Source organism: Arachis hypogaea, chromosome 3, assembly GCF_003086295.3.
Source record: "Arachis hypogaea cultivar Tifrunner chromosome 3, arahy.Tifrunner.gnm2.J5K5, whole genome shotgun sequence".
Classification (NCBI taxonomy): domain Eukaryota; kingdom Viridiplantae; phylum Streptophyta; class Magnoliopsida; order Fabales; family Fabaceae; genus Arachis; species Arachis hypogaea.
In genome coordinates, this window is record NC_092038.1 from 113,831,243 (window position 1) to 113,839,114 (window position 7,872).

Genomic DNA, 7,872 nt, shown 5'->3' on the forward strand with positions numbered 1-7,872 from the left:
AACAAACATAATGAATGTGCTTTTTGTCATTTCTCCGAAGCCTTTAGAGGGCCTTTAATTTCCTTTTTAGGTCTGCCTCTAATTTAATTACTTTACTCGCAAGTGTGGCCGAGTACGAGTAGTAAAGAAAAGCTATATGCATGTTAGAATGCAAAATGCCTCCCACTTTTTCAGCCTTTTGGTTTAACATACATATTCCCTTGTTGTATATAACATACAACATATACTGTTGGTAACTTTATATTAATATATTTTCAATATCGGTATTTATTGGGTAGTTAGTTACGAGTATTCTTTTATCAAATGTTATGTTAACAAATATAAAAATACAAATGAACTCATATTACCATTAAATTTTGCAGTTGAACTATTCGATCTATTTTTTTAACGACAGAAAGTATTACAGTATTTATTTTTCAATGTATATCATTCGATACTAATACAGAGGAGTAGCATCCGAATTTGCATCATGTTGTAAGAGAGTAAAAATGGAATACAATAATGCCAATAGAGAGATGCAGAAGAATAGAAGATGGCGTAGTAAATGAAGAGTATGACGACAAATGCAAGGATATTTCGTTGCTACTTCCTCATGGACCCCGGCCCCTTTTTCATCTTTCATGAATTGCAAACAACCAATTTAGCCAAGAGCTTTATTTGCTTGCTCCTCGATCTGCTAAAATCCACAATTGATCGAGAAACGTCACTTTCCTTCCATCTCTATCTTACTCCAACCAAGACCAACACTTCTCTCTTCATCATAATCACGCCTTACTACTCCTCCTCCTTTCCCTTCGCTTTTGAGATTACTCGAATAATAAAACAAAAACCATACGTTCAAAAGTTATGAACTAATGATTAATATGTGAATACTAAATAAAAATGATGTGGCCATCCATCAAAGGCGCATTGATATTAGCGCTGTGTGAATAAGGGTGTACCAATATAGCCAATAACATGCCAACATTGTAAATAAATTTGGTATCCATCCATTGATTACTCTTTCCAAACAACAGATATATGTATTATTATATGTAATATAAAATTAAGAAATGCAAAATGAGTTGCAGGTAATTAGGGTATAAGTGGCTAGGAGGATAAGATAAGATGATGAATGGCATTGGTTGATTGGCCTTTGATCCTGTCATTCTGGTGTTCAATGGATTTGACTTTGACCCCACTTCCATTGCGCGGTAACTAACTAAAGAAGCCCAAAAGAAAGCGACATACAAAAAGATGTTTGCATTATTTTTTATATTTTTTTGTTAATTATTTTAATGCAAAAATTTAAAAATAAATAAATAAGTATATGAAAAATAATAATAGTTATACATTTTATCGTGATTTGTTAATTGTTAGTGATGGTGCGGAAGCAGTTATGGAAGCTAAGGTCTAACAAATTAACAATGACGTAAGGTAGAATGCAAGATGACACTTTAGCTTGCCAGTGTCCTTTCCTACTGCAGCACGTGACACCTCTCCTAAGTCCTAAGTCCTAAGCCATAAACTAACTATAGAGCCAGTATTCTTGAGATTGTGCGTGTTGTGTCGCAGTTACTTAATTTGTAGATGTGGCTGCCGTAGGTCTGCCCCGCCCAGGGCAGGACCCAAATCCTGTTTTTCAATTTTCAATCAATCAAGTATCGGCGGCGAGGTAGGTAGTTTTTCATCTCACCACCATTTACCTCTTTTTCATAAAAATATCTTTATATAATAATAATTTTATAAATTATTAAAAAATTTAACATATGTAATTGAATTATTTAATAATTTATAATATTATTTTTTTATGAAAATATTTTTATAGAAATATCTATCTACAAGTTTAATATGCATGCATCCCCAACTACTTACTAGTAGTACATATATACATAGTCTTTTTCTTTAGGTACTAGTGGAATCACTGTAAAGGCCTAAAGGGAATGCCTAAAACAAACCAAAAGGAAAAGAAAACGAGAAAAACAAAAGTGAAAGAAAGAACTGATGGTAAGTAAAAAAGTAGCAAGGGAGGAAAAAACATTGCACCGTATATGTAGCGTTGAGATGATAATTGATAAGTGGCTTCTTTTATTCAAATAAATAATTGAACTCCCTATTCTTCGAATTACAGTATTCAACTGCTGAATCAAGTTGATCGTGACAAAAAAAAGTGAAAGCCGGATTAATTTCAGTATCATCATTGTCGAATAACAAGTGCTATATATTGGGCTCCATTCGTGGATATAAATCCATCCATAATTTTAAAGCCATAAAAATAGCTTGATCTTTTTTGTCATAAAAGTAGCGGAATGAAAGACATAAAATTGTTGCATTAATTAAAGTGAGTGGGGGGCAAGACTTTGGTTGGACTAGATTGCTGGCAGCCACAATACTCAATGCAAGAGTAATACTTGATTTCAGTATTATTGAAGAAATAATAATCATACTTCACAACTGCTTCTGTAAACTTTCATAGCTTATATTGATTACACTTTTGACAAACACGATGGGTTCAAAATGGTCTACAATCCTCGTTGAGAAGTCGCCAAAGTTGGTGCGTCTGCATGCACTCAACTCTTGAATAAAGTAGCAATGTAGTGTGTTTGTATATATATATATATTATATATATATATATATATATATATTATATATATATATATATATATATATATCTCCGAAATTTATTTGAGCTAGTCAATGATATGATGAGTGGTGTCTTAGTTTGTCCCACACATCTCGTTAGTTTTCATTAGCGCCTGCACAAACAGGCTAATTCAAATGAATTTGGGCCTTTAATGGGCCTGATCAAATAATGGATCTCCTTCTCTTTCTTTGACTTACAAATAACAGTTGTCACCACAATGACAAATAAAACTTCCCATCCCCGTCACTATCACTTAGGGGTGGCAGCAGTACTCGCACCCGCGGGTACCCGAGCCGCCCTTACTCGGTCGGAGCGGGTTTAAACCCGTCTCAGAGCGGGACGGGGTCAGACCAAAACGGGGTGTTGAGCGGGGTGGGGCGGCGTCAGATTCAGAATAAATCCGTCCCTACCCACCACGGAGTACACATATATAATTTTTTGGGGATTAGGTCATTAGGCTTCAGATGTCATCGTCACTCACGCTTTAGTTTCCAAATCTGAGACCCTCAACTCCCTTTTTCTGCTCTTCTCAAAGCCTCCAAAAACGACCGCCTCTACTTAGCTGCACTAGAGCACCTGTCACAGCCCGCCCATCCCTACAGCAGATCGGCGTCCTCACAACCACCGAACTCACCTGTTCAGCTCTTCTCCAAGGACTACAGCCTCTGCTCAACTACTTCGGTCACCTCGCCGCTATCCCTCACTAAGCTCACATCGGCGTCGCTCCCACTGATCTCCTCGTCGTCACTGTCCTCGCCGGCTCGCCTCTCCCGTCTGCAGTCTCTGGTCTCTGTTCGCCTCTCCCTCATCGTCTCTCTGCTAACTGGTAAATACTCCTCTCCGGCTTGCTTCTTCAGTTTTTATTTTAAGTTAATTTGTATGATTTATTTTTTATGGTATTGATGGCTGATAATCTGATTTTGTATTGTTGATGGTTGATTTTGTGATGTTAATTGTTGATACTTTGATTTTTGATTTTGTGTTGTTGATATTTTGATTGTGTGTATTTTGATTTTTGATTTTGTGTTGTTGATGCTTTGATTTTGTTAAACACTTAAACTAGACTCATAATATTGTTTATTCAAACAAGTAAAACATTCATTTTGTCTGCAAATATTTTTCTTTTTATTTGAATGCAACATGCAATTTTGGAGTATGCTGCTTTTTAATTATAAGTAGATAAGGCAAAATATATAATGTATTGGTGTTAAACCCTTTTTTCAATTTCTTAAGAAATGTTACTTGAAACCACACTCCTAAAAAAAGGGCGGTGTGCCCTATTTTTATTAATATTATTTGTTATCTTGTAAAAATAATTTTGCTGTGCATACAAGTAGATATAGTAGCACCATGAATGAATGATAATGAATTGATGATGTGATGAATGACTCGCTTCCAAGTTTTTTTACAGTGATTTCGCTCACATGTTAGCCCCCAAAAAATTATATTGACGAAGATAAGTCCCTCCTTTGATGAATGGTTGAAGTTATTGGCTGCTGTGGACTAACTCTAATTTTAGTTTAGACCACGTTTCTTTAATAACTAACTAGCAAATTAGTTAAACAAGAATGAATAACCACCCTAATTTGTTTTTGGGTTTACTTTTAAAAAGATTGAATAGAAACTTAGAACTTGGAACAGTCTTGTAGAGTTTGCACTTGGTCTTTCGATATAATTGAAAAATTTTTGCTGGGTAACACTTGATTGGTTATGGTTAATAGGTAAAGGATGGTGAGATTGGTTAATAGAATTCATTTTTTATATATTCTTAGCATGGGCATTATTAAGATTGATTTTTTTATTTATTATTTTACAGAGTTAGAGTTAGAGTAAATATTTCTGCATAGTTATATAGTAACTTTTAATTGCATCATCATTAGAGTTATTGTATTGGTTGACCATGGAAACTATACATATGCAAATTGTTCAATTTTGAAATAAGTATTGGCTGCTTCTATTTTTGTTTGCCTTTGCTTTAGAATTTTAATTTGGTGTTGCTTTCTTCTCAATGGTATTACTATTACTTCTAAAAATTATTTCACCCTTTTTTCAAAAATGGTGCCAAGTTATTTGGTAAAACTTTGTGTTTACTAATCATAGTGCTTAACTTAACTAGTTTATATGCTGTGTTTTTAATGTAGGTTTGTTAAATGGTGGAAGAACAAGAATAATGATTGAAGACTCTTTTGATACAATTTCTTTATTATGCTGTAAATTTGTAGTGATTAAACATTAATCTTTTTTTAATTTCAAATTATTTGACATTGGATGAATCTTATGTTTGTATTTTAATTTAGTTATGAATTTTAAGTTTTATCTTAATTTATACATGAATGTGTAAAATAAAAATGTTATTTAATTTTTATAGGGGCGGATAAGGGTGGAACGGATACCCATGTAGGCGGGTTAAGATAAAGCAGCCTACTACTCGCGGATAGGGGCGAGGCGGATAATAGCGGAGTGCAAAGACGGCGGGACAGGGTCGGGTAGGACAAAAATCCGTCCCTATCCGCCCCATTGTCATTCCTACTATCACTATCACCATTCATCAACTAGTATGGTAGTCAAATATAATTTAATAGAAATTAAGTTATATTGTTCTAATAGTTAGTTTACTAATCTCCTTAAAATCTTAAATAAGTGTTGGAAGTCCGAATTTCACTTTATACATACATTAATCCATTAATTAAAGATAAATCTTTAAATAAAATTTAATTAATAATAAATTAATTTTTGATTTACTAAATTAAAAAATACTATAAAAAATCAATATATATATATATATATAATGGAAGTGAAAAGAAACGAGAGATTGTAAAATTGCGTAAAGAAAAAAACTCAGCCAAGTAGGGAGAAATGATGTCCGTGAGACCGTGACCCACTCCAACTCGATGCATGCTCTTCTCACATGACATTAGTTGCAATCTTCTACCTTTTAATTTCTTCTGACGCCTACAGTCTACACTACACAAACCACCCAATATTTCGAATTCAGGGTGTGCAACTGTGCATGGGCCGGCTTAGGTAGTTTAAATTAAATATGGGAAAATATACTTGTATAACGTGCACAGGGATGGATCTATGTGTTTGGTTGTAGGGGCAATCATCCTACTACAATTTGAAATTTTTTTGAGTAGTATATGATAATAATATTTATTTATCTCCACTAAATTATTAAATTTGACTCTACAATAATTTTTTATTTAATTTTTGATACTTGATAATTAATTTAAAAATTTCATATTATATGTCATTAGAATGATCAATTATCAATTTAAATGAAATTTATATTTTTTTATTAGAAATCAACTTAAAAGAGTATTATTTTTCTTTTTTTATATTAGTTTTAATATTTTTTGTAACAACTGCATTAATTAAAAGAATTTTTTTAACTATAAATTTTAATAAGAATTGGCTTCTAATTGTATGAGAAGTAAATTTCTAAATAAGCATTTACTTATATATATATATATATATATATATATATATATATATATATATATATATATAAGAGTAATACTACACATTCAAGTCTTTTTATTAACTAAGTTTAAGCAAGCTAAACAATAAGATTAGAATAATGTTAGTCATAATTAATTTTTGTTATCTTAGATTAATTTGGTTTGACTTATTTAACAAAAAAATACTTGAATGTGTAGTATTATTTTATATAAAAAAAAGAGATATTTTGATTGTATTGTTAAGGAAAAGATTACTCAATTTTTTAAAAATATAAAACCTAGATAATAAAATTCTAAATTATGTGTTTTTATTTAAATTATTATTTTAATATTTTAATTTATAAATTAAATATTTTAAAGACTAATCATATTATATGTATATAGAAAATAACCACCTATATATATATACTAAAATAAAAAATACACATTAAAAATAAATTAAATAATATATATATATATATAATTAATGAATATTTTGATAGTTAATTTTTATGTATATATAATATTTTTATTATAAAAATTATTATTATATTATATATATTTTGCCTCCACTATCAAAATTTTCTGGATCCGTCACTGAATGTGCACAATAGAGGTTTATGGAGTATTAAAGATATAACCATTAGTGTTACCCTTTCCTATTAGCTGAATTAGCTTTTGGGATGAGTGGTGAAACTTTTGGGATGAGTGGTATTATGACATGGTATTAGAGCGCTAAATCCAAAAGGTCAAGGGTTTGATCCTTGGCGAACCCCAAAATCAGGTTAATCTTTTGGGAAGATGTTTATTATCCCTAATACTCGGATGGTTATTCTAGATAGTACAGGGAGATATTCATTTTGTAACTCAATAGCCTATTGTACACATTGTATAAATAGTCCATTGTCTCTCTGGCAGAATTCATTAAATATTTATCATCTAATTAATATAGTAATTTTAAATACATATATATAAATTCATAAAAAACAACCATAAATTTCAGAGATTTTAAAAAATATAAATAAATTTTAAGAGATTTTGAAACAACTTTAAAAGGCATAAGAAAACAAATTACAGAGGCCAATTGAGTTAGGGTTTTTATACTAAAAAAATATTATTTTTTCATAAGTATATATATTTTTTTCTTTGCCTTTTAGATTAGATGCATTGTATGGTGATATGCCCATATGGGTTGTGTTCCTACTCTAGCCCAATATCAAAGCGAGGCCTAATATCCAATCTATTAAATTCAAGTGTCTAGATCCTTGACCAAAAAAAAAAAGTGTCTAGATCTATTATCTCAATTTATCTGACTTGGTAGACCCACTTGCATACAAAATCTTAATTACACAAATGTGTATTTTTACAAATTAGTTCACTATTTTAAATAAAAGATCTTAACAATTTTTAAATAGAAAGAAAAGTAGTTACCTATCATTATGATGGATCGGATAACTTACAAAAGATAGCAAAGCTATCACTTTTATTATATTAAATATTTCATTATACACAGGTAATTTTTTTAATCTTAATTTATAAAAAAATTGCTCAAAATTTTTAATAATTTAAATATTAGAATCCTTTGTAGATATTATTTTTATTCATTATCAAAGGCCTCGGATGACTTTATTTCGTTAAAAAAAATGTTAAAACCCTTATAAAAAAGAATTTAAACTTTACGTTCAAACCCAAATTATATCAATTTTAAATAACTCTCGAAACAGAGGTGATAAAAATTAAAAAATATTAGATTTGCTAACTAATAATCATGTCATGAGTTGATGGTTTTTGTAATTTAAGCTAATCTA

General features: G+C 30.6%; 1 long non-coding RNA gene across 1 annotated transcript; it reads left to right on the forward strand.

Moving 5' to 3' along the window:
- The first annotated feature begins 2,759 nt into the window (after nucleotides 1–2,759).
- On the forward strand, nucleotides 2,760–4,952 carry LOC140183832 (uncharacterized). Its single transcript, XR_011880095.1, has 2 exons — nucleotides 2,760–3,450; nucleotides 4,766–4,952. It is a non-coding gene; the product is annotated as an uncharacterized lncRNA (long non-coding RNA).
- Nucleotides 4,953–7,872: the final 2,920 nt, after the last annotated feature.